The 16,526-nt window shown below is 40.8% G+C and overlaps 1 non-coding gene across 1 annotated transcript; it reads left to right on the top strand.

Annotated features, from left to right (window-relative positions):
* Positions 1-6,267: 6,267 nt before the first annotated feature.
* Positions 6,268-6,375, top strand: LOC130977542 (small nucleolar RNA R71). The gene has a single exon (XR_009085230.1). It is a non-coding gene; the product is annotated as a small nucleolar RNA R71 (small nucleolar RNA).
* Positions 6,376-16,526: the final 10,151 nt, after the last annotated feature.

Here is a 16,526-nt window from a genome sequence, read left to right as displayed (position 1 = left end):
AATGGTAAACAACTAAACATTACCTGAATAGATGGCTCGGGCTCTGGTGCGCGAAATTGTGAACTATACTTTTTCACAACTCTCATAATCCCTGGTAATGGCTCCAAAAACTTGGTGCGCTCAATACCATGGCATTACACAACTTCGCACAACTAACCAGCAAGTGCACTGGGTCGTCCAAGTAATAAACCTTACGTGAGTAAGGGTCGATCCCACGGAGATTGTTAGTATTGAAGCAAGCTATGGTCATCTTGTAAATCTTAGTCAGGCAAACTCAGATATATATGGTGATGAACGAAAATAACATAAAAGATAAAGATAGTGATACTTATGTATATCATTGGTGTAAGAGCTTCAGACAAGTGTATGAAGATGCCTTCCCTTCCGTCTCTCTGCTTTCCTACTGTCTTCATCCAACCCTTTCTTACTCCTTTCCATGGCAAGCTCGTATAGGGTCTCACTGTTGTCAGCAGCTACCTCCCATCCTCGCAGTGAAAGCTAATGCACACACTCTGTCACAGTGCTGCCAATCACCGGTTTGGTTCCCTCCCCTACCGGAATAGAATAACTCTTTTGCGTCTGTCACTAACGCCCAGTAGGTTACAGGTTTGAAGCACGTCACAGTCATTCAGTCATTGAATCCTACTCAGAATACCACAGACAAGGTTAGACCTTCCGGATTCTCTTGAATGCTGCCATCAGTTCTTGCCTATACCACGAAGACTCTGATCTCACGGAATGGCTGGCTCGTTTGTCAGGCGAGCACTCGGTTGTCAGGCGATCAACCATGCATCGTGCAATCAGGAATCCAAGAGATATTCACTAAGCCTCAGATGCTTGTAGAACAAGAATGGTTGTCAGTCACCTTGTTCATGGGTGAGAATGGTGATGGTTGTCAATCATCACCTTCATCATGTTGAAGAACAAGTGATATCTTGGATAAAGAACAAGCGGAATTTGAATGAAAGAACAATAGTAATTGCATTAATACTCGAGGTACAGCAGAGCTCCACACCTTAATCTATGGTGTGTAGAAACTCCACCGTTGAAAATACATAAGCATAAGGTCTAGGCATGGCCGAATGGCCAGCCTCCCAATGATCTAAGAACTAAAATGTCCAAAGATGATCTAGAGATCTAAAAGTGATCAAAAGATTTTCATACCATAGTAAAAGGTCCTACTTATAAGAAAACTAGTAGCCTAGGGTGTACAGAAATGAGTAAATGACATAAAAATCCTCTTCCGGGCCCACTTGGTGTGTGCTTGGGCTGAGCAAAGAAGCAATTTCGTGTAGAGACTCTTCTTGGAGTTAAACGCCAGCTTTGGTGCCAGTTTGGGCGTTTAACTCCCATTTGGGTGCCAGTTCCAGCGTTTAACGCTGGGATTTCTTGAGGTGACTTTGAACGCCGGTTTGGGCCATCAAATCTTGGGCAAAGTATGGACTATATATTGCTGGAAAGCCCAGGATGTCTACTTTCCAACGCCGTTGAGAGCGCGCCAATTGGGCTTCTGTAGCTCCAGAAAATCCACTTCGAGTGCAGGGAGGTCAGAATCCAACAGCATCTGCAGTCCTTTTGAGTCTCAGAATCAGATTTTTGCTCAGGTCCCTCAATTTCAGCCAGAAAATACCTGAAATCACAGAAAAACACACAAACTCATAGTAAAGTCCAGAAAAGTGAATTTTAACTAAAAACTAATAAAAATATACTAAAAACTAACTAGATCATACTAAAAACATACTAAAAACAATGCCAAAAAGTATACAAATTATCCGCTCATCACAACACCAAACTTAAATTGTTGCTTGTCCTCAAGCAACTGAAAATCAAATAAGATAAAAAAGAGAATATGCAATGAATTCCAAAAACATCTGTGAAGATCAGTATTAATTAGATGAGCGGGGCTTTTACTTTTTGCCTCTGAACAGTTTTGGCATCTCACTCTATCCCTTGTAATTCAGAATGATTGGCTTCTTTAGGAACTCAGAATCCAGATAGTGTTAATGATTCTCCTAGTAAAGTATGATGATTCTTGAACATAGCTATTTATTGAGTCTTGGCTGTGGCCCAAAGCACTCTGTCTTCCAGTATTACCACCGGATACATACATGCCACAGACACATAATTGGGTGAACCTTTTCAGATTGTGACTCAGCTTTGCTAAAGTCCCCAATTAGAGGTGTCCAGGGTTCTTAAGCACACTCTTATTTGCCTTGGATCACAACTTTATTCTTTCTTTTTCTTTCTTTTTCTCTTTCTTTTTTTTTCGGTTTTTTTTTTTCGTTTTTGCAATGCTTTTTCTTGCTTCAAGAATCATTTTATTGATTTTTCAGATCCTCAGTAACATGTCTCCTTTTTCATCATTCTTTCAAGAGCCAACATTCATGAACCACAAATTCAAAAGACATATGCACTGTTTAAGCATACATTCAGAGAACAAAAATATTGCCACCACATCAAAATAATTAAACTATTATAAAATTCAAAATTCATGCAATTCTTTCTTTTATCAATTAGGCACGTTTTTATTGAAGAAAGGTGATGGATTCATAGGACATTCATAACTTTAAGGTATAGACACTAAGACACTAATGATCACAAGACACAAACATGGATAAACATAAAGCATAAAAATTCGAAAAACAGAAGAACAATAACAAGGAAATCAAAGAACGGGTCCACCTTAGTGATGGCGGCTCTTTCTTGCTCTTGAAGATCCTATGGAGTGCTTGAGCTCCTCAATGTCTCTCCCTTGTCTTTGTTGCTCCTCCCTCATGATTCTTTGATCTTCTCTAATTTCATGAAGGATGATGGAGTGTTCTTGATGCTCCACCCTCAGTTGTCCCATGTTGGAACTTAGTTCTCCTAGGGAGGTGTTTAGTTGCTCCCAATAGTTTTGTGGAGGAAAATTCATCCCTTGAGGAATCTCAGGGATCTCATGATGAGTGAGATCTCTTGTGTACTCCATCCTTTTCTTGGTGATGGGCTTGTCCTCATCAATGGGAATGTCTCCCTCTATGTCAACTCCAACTGAATAACAGAGGTGACAGATGAGATGAGGAAAGGCTAACCTTGCCAAAGTGGAGGTCTTGTCCGCCACCTTGTAGAGTTCTTGGGCTATAACCTCATGAACTTCCACTTCTTCTCCAATCATGATGCTATGGATCATGATAGCCCGGTCTATGGTAACTTCGGACCGGTTGCTAGTGGGAATGATTGAGCGTTGTATAAACTCTAACCATCCTCTAGCCACGGGCTTGAGGTCATGCCTTCTCAATTGAACCGGCTTTCCTCTTGAATCTTGCTTCCATTGTGCGCCCTCTTCACATATGGTTGTGAGGACTTGGTCCAACCTTTGATCAAAGTTGACCCTTCTAGTGTAAGGATGCTCATCTCCTTGCATCATAGGCAAGTTGAACGCCACCCTCACACTCTCCGGACTAAAATCCAAGTATTTCCCCCGAACCATAGTGAGATAATTCTTTGGATTCGGGTTCACACTTTGGTCATGGTTCTTAGTGATCCATGCATTGGCATAGAACTCTTGAACCATCAAGATTCCGACTTGTTGAATGGGGTTGGTAAGAACTTCCCAACCTCTTCTTCGGATCTCATGGCGGATCTCCGGATATTCACCCTTTTTGAGTGAAAAGGGGACTTCGGGGATCACCTTCTTCAAGGCCACAACTTCGTAGAAGTGGTCTTGATGCACCCTTGAGAGGAATCTATCCATCTCCCATGACTCGGAGGTGGAAGCTTTTGCCTTCCCTTTCCTCTTTTTAGAGGTTTCTCCGGCCTTGGATGCCATAAATGGTTATGGAAAAACAAAAAAGCAACGCTTTTACCACACCAAACTTAAAATGTTTGCTCGTCCTCGAGCAAAAGAAGAAAGAAGAGAGTAGAAGAAGAAGAAATGAAGAAGAGGGAGATAGTGGTGTATTCGGCCAAAGAGGGGGAGAAGTGGTTTGAATTTGAAGGGTGAGGTTGGTGGGGATTTATGAAGGATGGATGTGAGTGGTGAAGAGAAAGATGGGATTTGATAGGTGAAGGGTTTTTGGGGAAGAGGTGTTGAGGTGATTGGTGAATGGGGGAAGAAGAGAGAGAGTGATGGTAAGGTCCTGTGGGGTCCACAGATCCTGTAGTGTCAAGGAAAAGTCATCCCTGCACCAAATGTTGCTCAAAATCACGTTTTGAGCCATTTCTGGCGTTAAACGCCGGGCTGGTGCCCATTCCTGGCGTTTAACGCCAGGTTCTTGCCCTTTACTGGCGTTTAACGCCAGTCTGGTGCCCCTTTCTGGCGTTAAACGCCCAGAAGGGTGCCAGACTGGGCGTTAAACGCCCAACAGCTAGCATTACTGGCGTTTGAACGCCAGCTTCTTCTCCTCCAGGGTGTGCTGTTTTTCTTCCTGTTTTTCATTCTGTTTTTGCTTTTTTCATTGTTTTTGTGACTTCTTATGATCATCAACCTACAAAAAAGATAAAATAACAAAAGAAAATAATTAATTATAAAACATTGGGTTGCCTCCCAACAAGCGCTTCTTTAATGTCAGTAGCTTGACAGAGGGCTCTCATGGAGCCTCAGAAATGCTCAGAACCGTGTTGAAACCTCCCAACATCAAACTTAGAGTTTGAATGTGGGGTTTCAACACCAAACTTAGAGTTTGGTTGTGGCCTCCCAACACCAAACTTAGAGTTTGACTGTGGGGGCTCTGCTTGGCTCTGTTTTGAGAGAAGCTCTTCATGCTTCCTCTTCATGATGACAGAGGGATATCCTTGAGCTTTAAACACCAAGGATTCTTCATTCACTTGAATGATCAACTCTCCTCTATCAACATCAATCACAGCCTTTGCTGTGGCTAGGAAGGGTCTGCCAAGGATGATGGATTCATCCATGCACTTCCCAGTCTCTAGGACTATGAAGTCAGTAGGGATGTAATGGTCTTCAATCTTTACCAAAACATTCTCTACAAGTCCATGAGCTTGTTTTCTTGAATTGTCTGCCATCTCTAATGAGATTCTTGCAGCTTGCACCTCAAAGATCCCTAATTTCTCCATTACAGAGAGGGGCATGAGGTTTACACTTGACCCTAAGTCACACAAGGCCTTCTTGAAGGTCATGGTGCCTATGGTACAAGGTATAGAAAACTTCCCAGGATCTTGCCTCTTTTGAGGCAGTTTCTGCCTAGACAAGTCATCCAGTTCTTTGGTGAGCAAGGGTGGTTCATCCTCCCAAGTCTCATTTCCAAATAACTTGTCATTCAGTTTCATGATTGCTCCAAGGTATTTAGCAACTTGCTCTTCAGTAACATACTCATCCTCTTCAGAGGAAGAATACTCATCAGAGCTCATGAATGGCAGAAGTAAGTCCAATGGAATCTCTATGGTCTCATTTTGAGCCTCAGATTCCCAAGGTTCCTCATTGAGGAACTCAGAGGAGAGTGGTGCACGCCCACTGGGGTCTCTCTCAGTGGCGTCTTCTTCCTCTCTTTCCTCTCCATATTCGGCCATATTGATGGCCTTGCACTCTCCTTTTGGATTTTCTTCTGTATTACTTGGGAGAGTACTAGGAGGGAGTTCAGTAACTTTCTTGCTCAGCTGACCAACTTGTCCTTCCAAATTTCTGATGGAGGACCTTGTTTCACTCATGAAACTTTGAGTGGTCTTTATTAGATCAGAGACCATTGTTGCTAAGTCAGAAGTATTCTGCTTAGAACTCTCTGTCTGTTGCTGAGGAGATGATGGAAAAGGCTTGCCATTGCTAAACCTGTTTCTTCCACCATTATTGTTATTGAAACCTTGTTGAGGTCTCTCTTGATTCTTCCATGAGAAATTGGGGTGATTTCTCCATGAAGAATTGTAGGTGTTTCCATAGGGTTCTCCTAGGTAATTCACCTCTTCCATGGAAGGGTTCTCAGGATCATAAGCTTCTTCCTCAGATGAAGCTTCCTTAGTACTGCCAGGTGCATTTTGCATTCCAGATAGACTTTGAGAAATCAAATTGACTTGTTGAGTCAATCTCTTGTTCTGAGCCAGTATGGCATTCAGAGTGTCAATCTCAAGAACTCCTTTCTTCTGACTAGTCCCATTGTTCACAGGATTCCTTTCAGAAGTGTACATGAATTGGTTATTTGCAACCATTTCAATCAATTCTTGAGCTTCTGCAGGCGTCTTTTTCAGATGAAGAGATCCTCCAGCAGAGCTATCCAAGGACATCTTAGATAGTTCAGAGAGACCATCATAGAAAATTCCTATGATGCTCCATTCAGAAAGCATGTCTGAGGGACATTTTCTGATTAATTGTTTGTATCTTTCCCAAGCTTCATAGAGGGATTCTCCATCCTTCTGTCTGAAGGTTTGGACTTCCACTCTAAGCTTACTCCATCTTTGTGGTGGAAAGAACTTTGCCAGGAAGGCATTGACTAGCTTTTCCCAAGAGTCCAGGCTTTCTTTAGGTTGAGAATCCAACCATATTCTAGCTCTGTCTCTTACAGCAAAAGGGAATAGCATCAGTCTGTAGACCTCAGGGTTAACCCCATTAGTCTTGACTGTGTCACAGATTTGTAAGAACTCAGCTAAAAACTAATGAGGATCTTCCATTGGAAGTCCATGGAACTTGCAATTCTGTTGCATTAGAGAAACTAATTGAGGCTTAAGCTCAAAGTTGTTTGCTCCAATGGCAGGGATAGAGATGCTTCTCCCATAGAAATCAGGAGTAGGTGCAGTAAAGTCACCCAGCACCTTCCTTGCAGTGTTGGCATTGTTGTTGTTTTCGGCTGCCATGTGTTCTTCTTCCTTGAAGAATTCGGTCAGGTCCTCTAAAGAGAGTTGTGCTTTGGCTTCTCTTAGCTTTCTCTTCAAGGTCCTCTCGGGTTCAGGATCAGCTTCAACAAGAATGCCTTTGTCTCTGCTCCTGCTCATATGAAAGAGAAGAGAAAAAGAAAATGTGGAATCCTCTATGTCACAGTATAGAGATTCCTTGAATTGTCAGAGGAAAAGAGAAATAGAAAGAAGAAGGAGAAGAAGAATTCGAACTTTAAGTAGATAAGGTTCGAATTGTGCATTTAGAAGGAGTGGTACTCCATAAATAGAAGGATGTGAGAAGGAGGAAAGAGAATTTTCGAAAATTCAATCAAAAGATTTTGAAAACATTTTGAAAATTTGATTGATAATTTTCGAAAATTGAAAGTGGAAGAGAAGTCAAGTGATTTTTGAAAAAGATTTTGAAATTAGAAACTAAAAAGATTTGATTGAAAGCTAGTTTAAAAAAAAAAGATATGATAAAAAAAAATATGATTGAAAGGTTATTGTCTTAAAAAGATGTGATTGAGAAGATATGATTTGAAAACCATTTTAAAAGATATGTTTTGAAAATTATTTTAAAAGATTTGATTTGGAAAATTAGTGACTTGCCTAACAAGAAAAGATATGATTCAAACATAAAACCTTCCTTAACAGAAAAGGCAAAAAATGTTCAATCAAATCATTAATTGTTAGTAAGTATCTTTGAAAGGAAAGAAATTAATTTTGAAAACATTTGATTGAAAAGATTTGATTTGAAAAAGATTTGATTTTGAAAAACTTAAAAAAAAAATTGATTTGAAAACAAAATCTTCCCCCTAGCACCATCCTGGCGTTAAACGCCCAGAATGGTATACATTCTGGCGTTTAACGCCCAAAATGCTACCTTTTTGGGCGTTAAACGCCCAACCAGGTGCCCTGGCTGGCGTTTAAACGCCAGTCTGCCTTCTTCACTGGGCATTTTTGAATGCTCAGCTTTTTCTGTATAATTCCTCTGCAGCATGTTCTGAATCTTCAATCCCTTGTATCATTGACTTGAAAAGACACAAATTAAAAATATTTTTGGATTTTTAATAATTAAAATGCAACAAGAATCAAATAACAATGCATGCAAGACACCAAACTTAGCAGTTTGTATACTACTGACACTAATGAACTGAAAATGCATATGAGACACACAAAATACTCAAGTCAATGGAATTCAAAGATCAGAGCAAGAAATCATCAAGAATTACTTGAAGATCCTTAAGACACATGAATGAATGCATGTAATTAACACCAAACTTAAGATGAGACACTAGACTCAAGCAAGAAACATAAAATCTTTTTTTGTTTTTTTTATGATTTTGTAAAATTTTTTTTTTTTGTGTTTTTCGAAAATTAAGTGGAAAAAGGTATCAAAATTCTTAATGAGAATTCCAGGAATCAGTGCAATGCTAGTCTAAGACTCCGGTCCAGGAATTAGACATGGCTTCACAGCCAGCCAAGCTTCCAAAGAAAGCTTCGGTCCAAAACACTAGACATGACCAAAGGTCAGCCAAGCCTTAGCAAATCACTGCTCCAAAAGCAAGATTGATACGAAATCAACAAGCTCTTGTGGTGGTAAGTTGAAACCTCGGTCCAATCAGATTAGACATGGCTTCTCAGCCAGCCAGATTTCAACAAATCATCATGAAACTCTAGAATTCATCTTCAAGAATTTCGAAAAAAAATACCTAATCTAAGCAACAAGATGAACCGTCAGTTGTCCAGCCTAAACAATCCCGGGCAATAACACCAAAAATTTGATGTTGTTGCCGGATCTTGGCACTGATGTTACCAAAGGCTTGCTCAAAACTAGAACAATCCCCGGCAACGGCGCCAAAAACTTGGTGCGCGAAATTGTGAACTATACTTTTTCACAACTCTCATAATCCCTAGTAATGGCTCCAAAAACTTGGTGCGCTCAATACCATGGCATTACACAACTTCGCACAACTAACCAGCAAGTGCACTGGGTCGTCCAAGTAATAAACCTTACGTGAGTAAGGGTCGATCCCACGGAGATTGTTAGTATTGAAGCAAGCTATGGTCATCTTGTAAATCTTAGTCAGGCAAACTCAGATATATATGGTGATGAACGAAAATAACATAAAAGATAAAGATAGTGATACTTATGTATATCATTGGTGTAAGAGCTTCAGACAAGTGTATGAAGATGCCTTCCCTTCCGTCTCTCTGCTTTCCTACTGTCTTCATCCAACCCTTTCTTACTCCTTTCCATGGCAAGCTCGTATAGGGTCTCACTGTTGTCAGCAGCTACCTCCCATCCTCGCAGTGAAAGCTAATGCACACACTCTGTCACAGTGCTGCCAATCACCGGTTTGGTTCCCTCCCCTACCGGAATAGAATAACTCTTTTGCTTCTGTCACTAACGCCCAGTAGGTTACAGGTTTGAAGCACGTCACAGTCATTCAGTCATTGAATCCTACTCAGAATACCACAGACAAGGTTAGACCTTCCGGATTCTCTTGAATGCTGCCATCAGTTCTTGCCTATACCACGAAGACTCTGATCTCACGGAATGGCTGGCTCGTTTGTCAGGCGAGCACTCGGTTGTCAGGCGATCAACCATGCATCGTGCAATCAGGAATCCAAGAGATATTCACTAAGCCTCAGATGCTTGTAGAACAAGAATGGTTGTCAGTCACCTTGTTCATGGGTGAGAATGGTGATGGTTGTCAATCATCACCTTCATCATGTTGAAGAACAAGTGATATCTTGGATAAAGAACAAGCGGAATTTGAATGAAAGAACAATAGTAATTGCATTAATACTCGAGGTACAGCAGAGCTCCACACCTTAATCTATGGTGTGTAGAAACTCCACCGTTGAAAATACATAAGCATAAGGTCTAGGCATGGCCGAATGGCCAGCCTCCCAATGATCTAAGAACTAAAATGTCCAAAGATGATCTAGAGATCTAAAAGTGATCAAAAGATTTTCATACCATAGTAAAAGGTCCTACTTATAAGAAAACTAGTAGCCTAGGGTGTACAGAAATGAGTAAATGACATAAAAATCCTCTTCCGGGCCCACTTGGTGTGTGCTTCGGCTGAGCAAAGAAGCAATTTCGTGTAGAGACTCTTCTTGGAGTTAAACACCAGCTTTGGTGCCAGTTTGGGCGTTTAACTCCCATTTGGGTGCCAGTTCCAGCGTTTAACGCTGGGATTTCTTGAGGTGACTTTGAACGCCGGTTTGGGCCATCAAATCTTGGGCAAAGTATGGACTATTATATATTGCTGGAAAGCCCAGGATGTCTACTTTCCAACGCCGTTGAGAGCGCGCCAATTGGGCTTCTGTAGCTCCAGAAAATCCACTTCGAGTGCAGGGAGGTCAGAATCCAACAGCATCTGCAGTCCTTTTGAGTCTCAGAATCAGATTTTTGCTCAGGTCCCTCAATTTCAGCCAGAAAATACCTGAAATCACAGAAAAACACACAAACTCATAGTAAAGTCCAGAAAAGTGAATTTTAACTAAAAACTAATAAAAATATACTAAAAACTAACTAGATCATACTAAAAACATACTAAAAACAATGCCAAAAAGTATACAAATTATCCGCTCATCAGGCTCCATAATGGGAGACTGGGAGGTGCTGTGTTGATCGTGGGTGGCCCGAACCCAGAAACGCTGCTGGGTGGAGGTGGCGAGGTGCTGTGTTGATTGTGGGTGCTGTCTGCTGTGCTGCCCTATTAGGTCAGTCGGTGGTGGCGAGGTGCTGTGTTAATTTGGGTTTTCGCATTCGTGGTGCACCGGCAGTGGAGGATCTTTGCTCTGTTCGGCGGTGGGATTCGGAGGAAGGCTTCGAGGTGGTGGGACTTGGGAGAACGTCGGTGCCGCCGGCCTCGAACTCAAGGACGTGGGTGGCTGCTGGCTGGCTCCGTGGCTGGGTGCGCACTGTGCAGAGGGCGAGATATGGTGCGAGGTGCGTTGCATGGTTAGGTTTCCATTGGGAATTTGGGGGTTAGGTTTCGATTGGGTATTTAGGGGTTAGGGATAGGAACGCAGTCGCGCAGCAGTACCACACTAGGTCTCGGTTTGGTTCAGTTCGCTAGGGTTTTCATGGTAAGAACTGAAAACCGAACCGAACCGCAAAAAAACAACAAAACAAGTTTTTTTTGGTTTTCGGCTTGTTCGGTTCTCAATTTTTTCGGTTTGGTCCGTCGATTTAGTTCGATTCGGATCAGTTTTGGACACCCCTACTAACGCGCACGCGTCGCTCTGTTTTTTTGACTTCCATGCGTGCACATGGGCGACACACACGCGTGACCCTGTTTTCAGCAAAAGTTGATTTTGAGTTTTTTAAAGCCGAATTTAGACTTTTAAGCCTCCATTCTCACTCTTTAAGTCTTAAAGCCTTATAGTAGGCCTAGAAATGAGAAGGGACTAGGAAGAGTAATAGCTTGAGGGTGAAGTAAAGGGAGAGTAATGATGAATTATGATTAATGATGACTGTATGAGTTGCTGAGGGTGATGATGGAAGTGCGATGTATGCTGTGAGTCAAAGGGCTGTATTTAATAATGATTATTGGCTGGTTATGGGTTATGTTATGAGCCGAATGGCTATGATAAATATTGATTTACGGCTGGAAATGAAAATATGGCTTTGGATGATTGTTTTATCTTGAGCTCTCTTTCTCGAAAGTGCGACCCCAGAGAGATAAAGGAAGGTGAGGATCCCCTTCCTTGTTCCTCCTGGTATTGTAAAATCACTCCATGCGAGATGGTGGGAGGTTAGGATCCTCTCCTTGGTTCTTCCTAGGCATATGAGAACGTACCTCTTGGGTAGATGTGATGCGTGAGCATCTTTCTCATCTTTTCCTAGTGAATTTGCATTTAAATTGTTAAGTTTAATCAAGAATTAATTGTCTTTTAGCCACTATGGATGCTACTTTGAGTCTTGTGCAATTCTTTTTATTTTAGGTAGCATTCAACTAGATTTGATGGAGTTTTTGTAGTACAAGAAATAAAGGAGATGACAGCAAGGAGCGACGCGTGCGCGTGATTTGAAGCTTTCCATGGCGACACGTGTGCGTGTACCGGACGCATACGCGTGACACGCAGAACGCGTACGCGTGACTGACGCGTACGCGTGACATGCGCCACGTGCAGAAAATGAAGAAAATGCTGGGTGCGATTTCTGGATCACATTTTGGCACTCAAGTAAGGCGCAGCTCTCTGCCAAGTTAGGCGCGGATCCAGTGAAGCCAAGTGGTCCCCACGTTACAAGGCGTGGATTATTTAATTGATTCTGATTCAAATTTGAATTTGAAAAGAGGAAAAGATATTATCTTAATTTTAGATATTAGATTTTAAATTAATTAGGATTAGTTATAAAAAGGAGAAACTTTTCTTCTTTAGGGGGATTTCGGGGGATTCCATTCGGGGATTCTATTCCAATTTACATTTTGCATTCTATAACATTCTGCACTTCAGGTTTACCTGAATCCTAGTTTTCTTCTCTGAGTCATGAGCAACTAAATCTCCATTGTTAAGGTTAGGAGCTCTGTCTATTGTATGAATTGACATTATTACTTTTCTATTTTAATTCATGTTTTGATTTATATTTCAAGAATTGTTTCGTTCTTTATTCTATGAATTTGGGGGGAACGAAAGTATGACCCATGTTCTAATTGAGTTCTTGTATAACTTGGAAAAGCTCTTTACTTGAGCAACAACTTGAAAACATATTATCCTGATTTTCTAATTGTTTGTATTTAACGAGATATGTGATATATAATCCTCTTATTTTTGGATAATTAGGATTCTTGTGGCATATAAACTGGAATTTGATCATCACCTTCTAATTGGAATTAATTGACCAAGGAATTGCTAGTTGATGAATTTTAGAGGAGACTAGGAAGGTCTAAGGAATTAGGGTCTAGTCACAAATAGTTTGCCATGAATTAAATCTTGCATGATTAAAATAGTTAATAAGAAAAGTCAATCAGGAAAATGGATAACTCTAAAGCCTTAACTATTTCTCCATATATATTTCACAACTTCTTTACTGCTTGCATTCTGATATTCTTGATTATTGTTTAATGCTCTTTGAACATCCAACACTCTTTTCTACTTGCCTAACTAAGTAAATCACTTAACCATTGTTGCTTAATCCATCAATCCTCATGGGATCGACCCTCACTCATCTGAGGTATTATTTGGTACGACCCGGTGCACTTTCCGGTTAGTTTGTGGTTGCAAAAATCACACTAAGTTTTTGGCGCCGTTGCCGGGGATTGACTGTGATTAACAACTATCAGTTGTTTGATTGCTTAGATTAGGCATTTTAGTTTTAATTTAATTTAAATTTTATTTAAAAAAATTTTTCGAAAAAAAAGATTTTTAAATAAATAAATAGCACCAATATTTTTCTTAATTTCTGAAATTAAGTTTGGTATTTTCTAGTTAGTTTTATTTCAATTCTTAGAATTCTGTTCTTTCTTCTTTGCTTTCCTGTTTACCACATGGTGCGTTTAATCCTTTTTGATGTTTTGTGCTAAGGAAAAATAATGGAGAGAGATCACATGGGTTATTACTCACACCCAAGTAGTGATTCATATTATGGTGGATGGAGGAACTATCCAAATTTTGGTTGGCAAAGTCAAAACCAAAGAAACCTCAATGCTCCATGTTCCAACTATCAAGAGCCACCACCTCTATATTCATATCAAGAACTACCATCTCCATATTCATACCAAGAACCACCACCTCTCTATCCATATCAAGAACCATCATCCTTCTACCCATATCAAGAGCCACCATCTCCCTATTCATACCAAGAACCATCCTCTTTTTACACTTATCAAGAACTATCATCTCCTTCTTATGCATATCAAGAGCCACCATCTCCTTAATCATCTCAAATACCATCAGATCTTGAGGTTCTCATGAAAGAATTCAAACATGATATAAAGACGAGTGTCAAAAATGTAGAGAATTATGTGCAGCTAATTACCAAATCCGAGGAAGAAGAACAAGCAAATTCCTTTCCAAGAGATATAATGCAAGATCCTATAGAAGATGTAACACCCTACCATGCAGAGTCTTATGCTTAAGTCATAATTCAGAGATGGCAAGGTATTACGACCTCTAAAATAAAAATTTAGTACGTATAGTAGTATGAATGATTGATTATAACTAGGAGCCTTTATAGAAAAAGGGGTAAACAAAAATCGCAACTCAAAAATGCAACACTCCGACCGATAACGTAACGAACATGAATAACCAATGCGAGATTATATATATACAAAGGAGTGTCAAAAACAGGAATATTAAGACTCAAAATCCGGCTGCGAAGATAACCGATCCGAGCATAGCAATATATACATATGATAAAATAAGAAAAACCCCAAAGGAAACCCAAAGGGACACAAATACATAAAACCTATTCTCCAAAATCTCCCATAAGAGGAGTCATCACAGTTTGTATTATTCAATGGAGATAAAAGTATCTAAGCAAAACATATAAACCAAAACATAGTCCCGAGAACAAAGGATCTTCGCGAATCTAGAAGTCTCCAGCATGTCTCAGCGGGAAACCTCACGTCCTGCATCTGAAAACCACAAAATCCGCATGGGTGAGAACCAGAGGTCCCCAGCATGGTAACAGCTTCCACATATATAATACATAATAATAGAGGAAAGCCGAAGGCAATCCTAGAACTTCCTTCAGATAATTCAAAGCTTATAAACAAGCTAAACCATATAAGGGCATCTGACTAAAGATTCTTCAGTCTAACTAATACTTCCCTTTCCAATTCCTTCTCACCTCCCAACCACCAGCAGGAGTATAATGTAGCAAACACAGTTATACCAGACAAGAAATATACAAATAGGAACAAATAAGGCAGTTAGACAATTAGCAAGTAATATGCAGTCAAATAGGCAATCTCAAACAATTCACATAGTATGCATATGATGAATGCCTGTCCCTAGTGGCTGATGATATCATCTGTCGGTTATAGAGCCAACCCGACAAGTCCTGGCAGTTAACCATTGGACTGTCCCTCTGTCGTGTCTCCCCAACTTGAGTCATACTCAAAATAAACTTGATCATAATCATGATCCATATCCATCACCCTCACTGGTGAATATTTATCCATCACCATCACTGGTGAATATTTATCCATCACCATCACGGGTGAATATTTTTGGGGGTGAGCTCGTCCGGGAATTTCACAGTGCCCGGCCACCCTGACGACATAGGGTCAAAAGAGCTTCAAGTCTCGACCTGGAGCACGTGGTGGCTAGCCACTGCTTTCTCCCAGGGAAACTCTCATCTCCGATAATGGAGGTGCAACATTCACAATTCATTTAACAGCATATATATGCATTTATACATAGCCATAAACATGGCTCCGCCGTAACACGGCAATAATCCAGCCATCCGGCTCACAGTTAAATCCATAACCAGCCACCCGGCTCACGGTTAAGTCCATAACCAGCCGTTTCATTATCATTCACAGCTTTTCAGCCCATGGCATAACAAGCACTTCCACCACCATCCTCCGCCTCTCACATAATCATGCTTGATCCTCATTAATCATTCATTTTTCCTTTGCTTCACTCGCAAGTTACCACATTCACTAGCTCCTTTTCTAATAGCTAGGCATATCATAATGATTTAAGACATAAGTGGTGAGATCGGAGGCTTAGAAGTATGAGATTTGGCTTTTAAAACTTCAAAAATCAACTTTGGGATGAAAACAGGGCCACGCGTACGCGCATTCCACGCGCACGCGTGGATGGCCTCGAAAATTCATCGACGCGTAAGCGTCACGCACGCTAACGCGTGGATTGAAAAATAGCCAAACGGCGCGCACGCGTCAACCACGCGTACGTGTGGGTACTCTCGTGCCCCAGGCACAAAACTGGCACAGTTATGGCACAACTCTCTGGAAGATGGCCGGGCATTGGGTGCAGCACAATCGGCACGCCCGCGCACATCACGCGCACGCATGGATGGCGTTTTCTGGAAAAACGGCGCGTACGCGCCAGGTGCGCCCACGCGCAAGGGGTCATTCTGCTAAAAAATTTCTAAGTTAAAAGCTGCAGAATTCACAGATTTAAACCCTAATCTTCCGACGGACATAACTTCCTCATTTTAAATCGTTTTTCACCTGTTCTTCGAACGGCATGAACATCCCGAATCCAATTACATTTCTAAACAGATTTGGTACAGAAAAGAGATCCGTAGTCCAAGTTATGTCCCGCCAAAGTATGCCCAAAAACCATATTTTCATACAAAACCACCAAGTGCCATTTTCAAAACAGGCTATTTCCAACTCTTTTCAAAATCTATCAAAACATGCCAATTTCATCCCTTTTCTTTGAAATCAATTAAAATATATCAAAATCAACATCAAGCCTCCTCAACTCACCATTGAGACTTTACCACACTTTACAAAATCACTATCTCATCGTTTTAACCCACTTCACCCAAGTGGCCCAAACTCAAACATATTGACATATTGTATACTCTTCCTCATGCCAATTTCAACAACACCAATTCCAATAAATCATTATTGTACACAAGCAACATCATACTCACCATCAACATAGTTCAACCCACAATTCAACCATAACCAATCATCAAGCATATATCACAACATGCATATTTCTCATACATCATACCACCAAGGCATCAATAATCATCATCACATATATGACCACATCATATATCT

This window comes from Arachis stenosperma, chromosome 4 (genome assembly GCF_014773155.1).
Source record: "Arachis stenosperma cultivar V10309 chromosome 4, arast.V10309.gnm1.PFL2, whole genome shotgun sequence".
NCBI lineage: Eukaryota > Viridiplantae > Streptophyta > Magnoliopsida > Fabales > Fabaceae > Arachis > Arachis stenosperma.
This window is presented reverse-complemented; position numbering and strand designations above follow the sequence as displayed.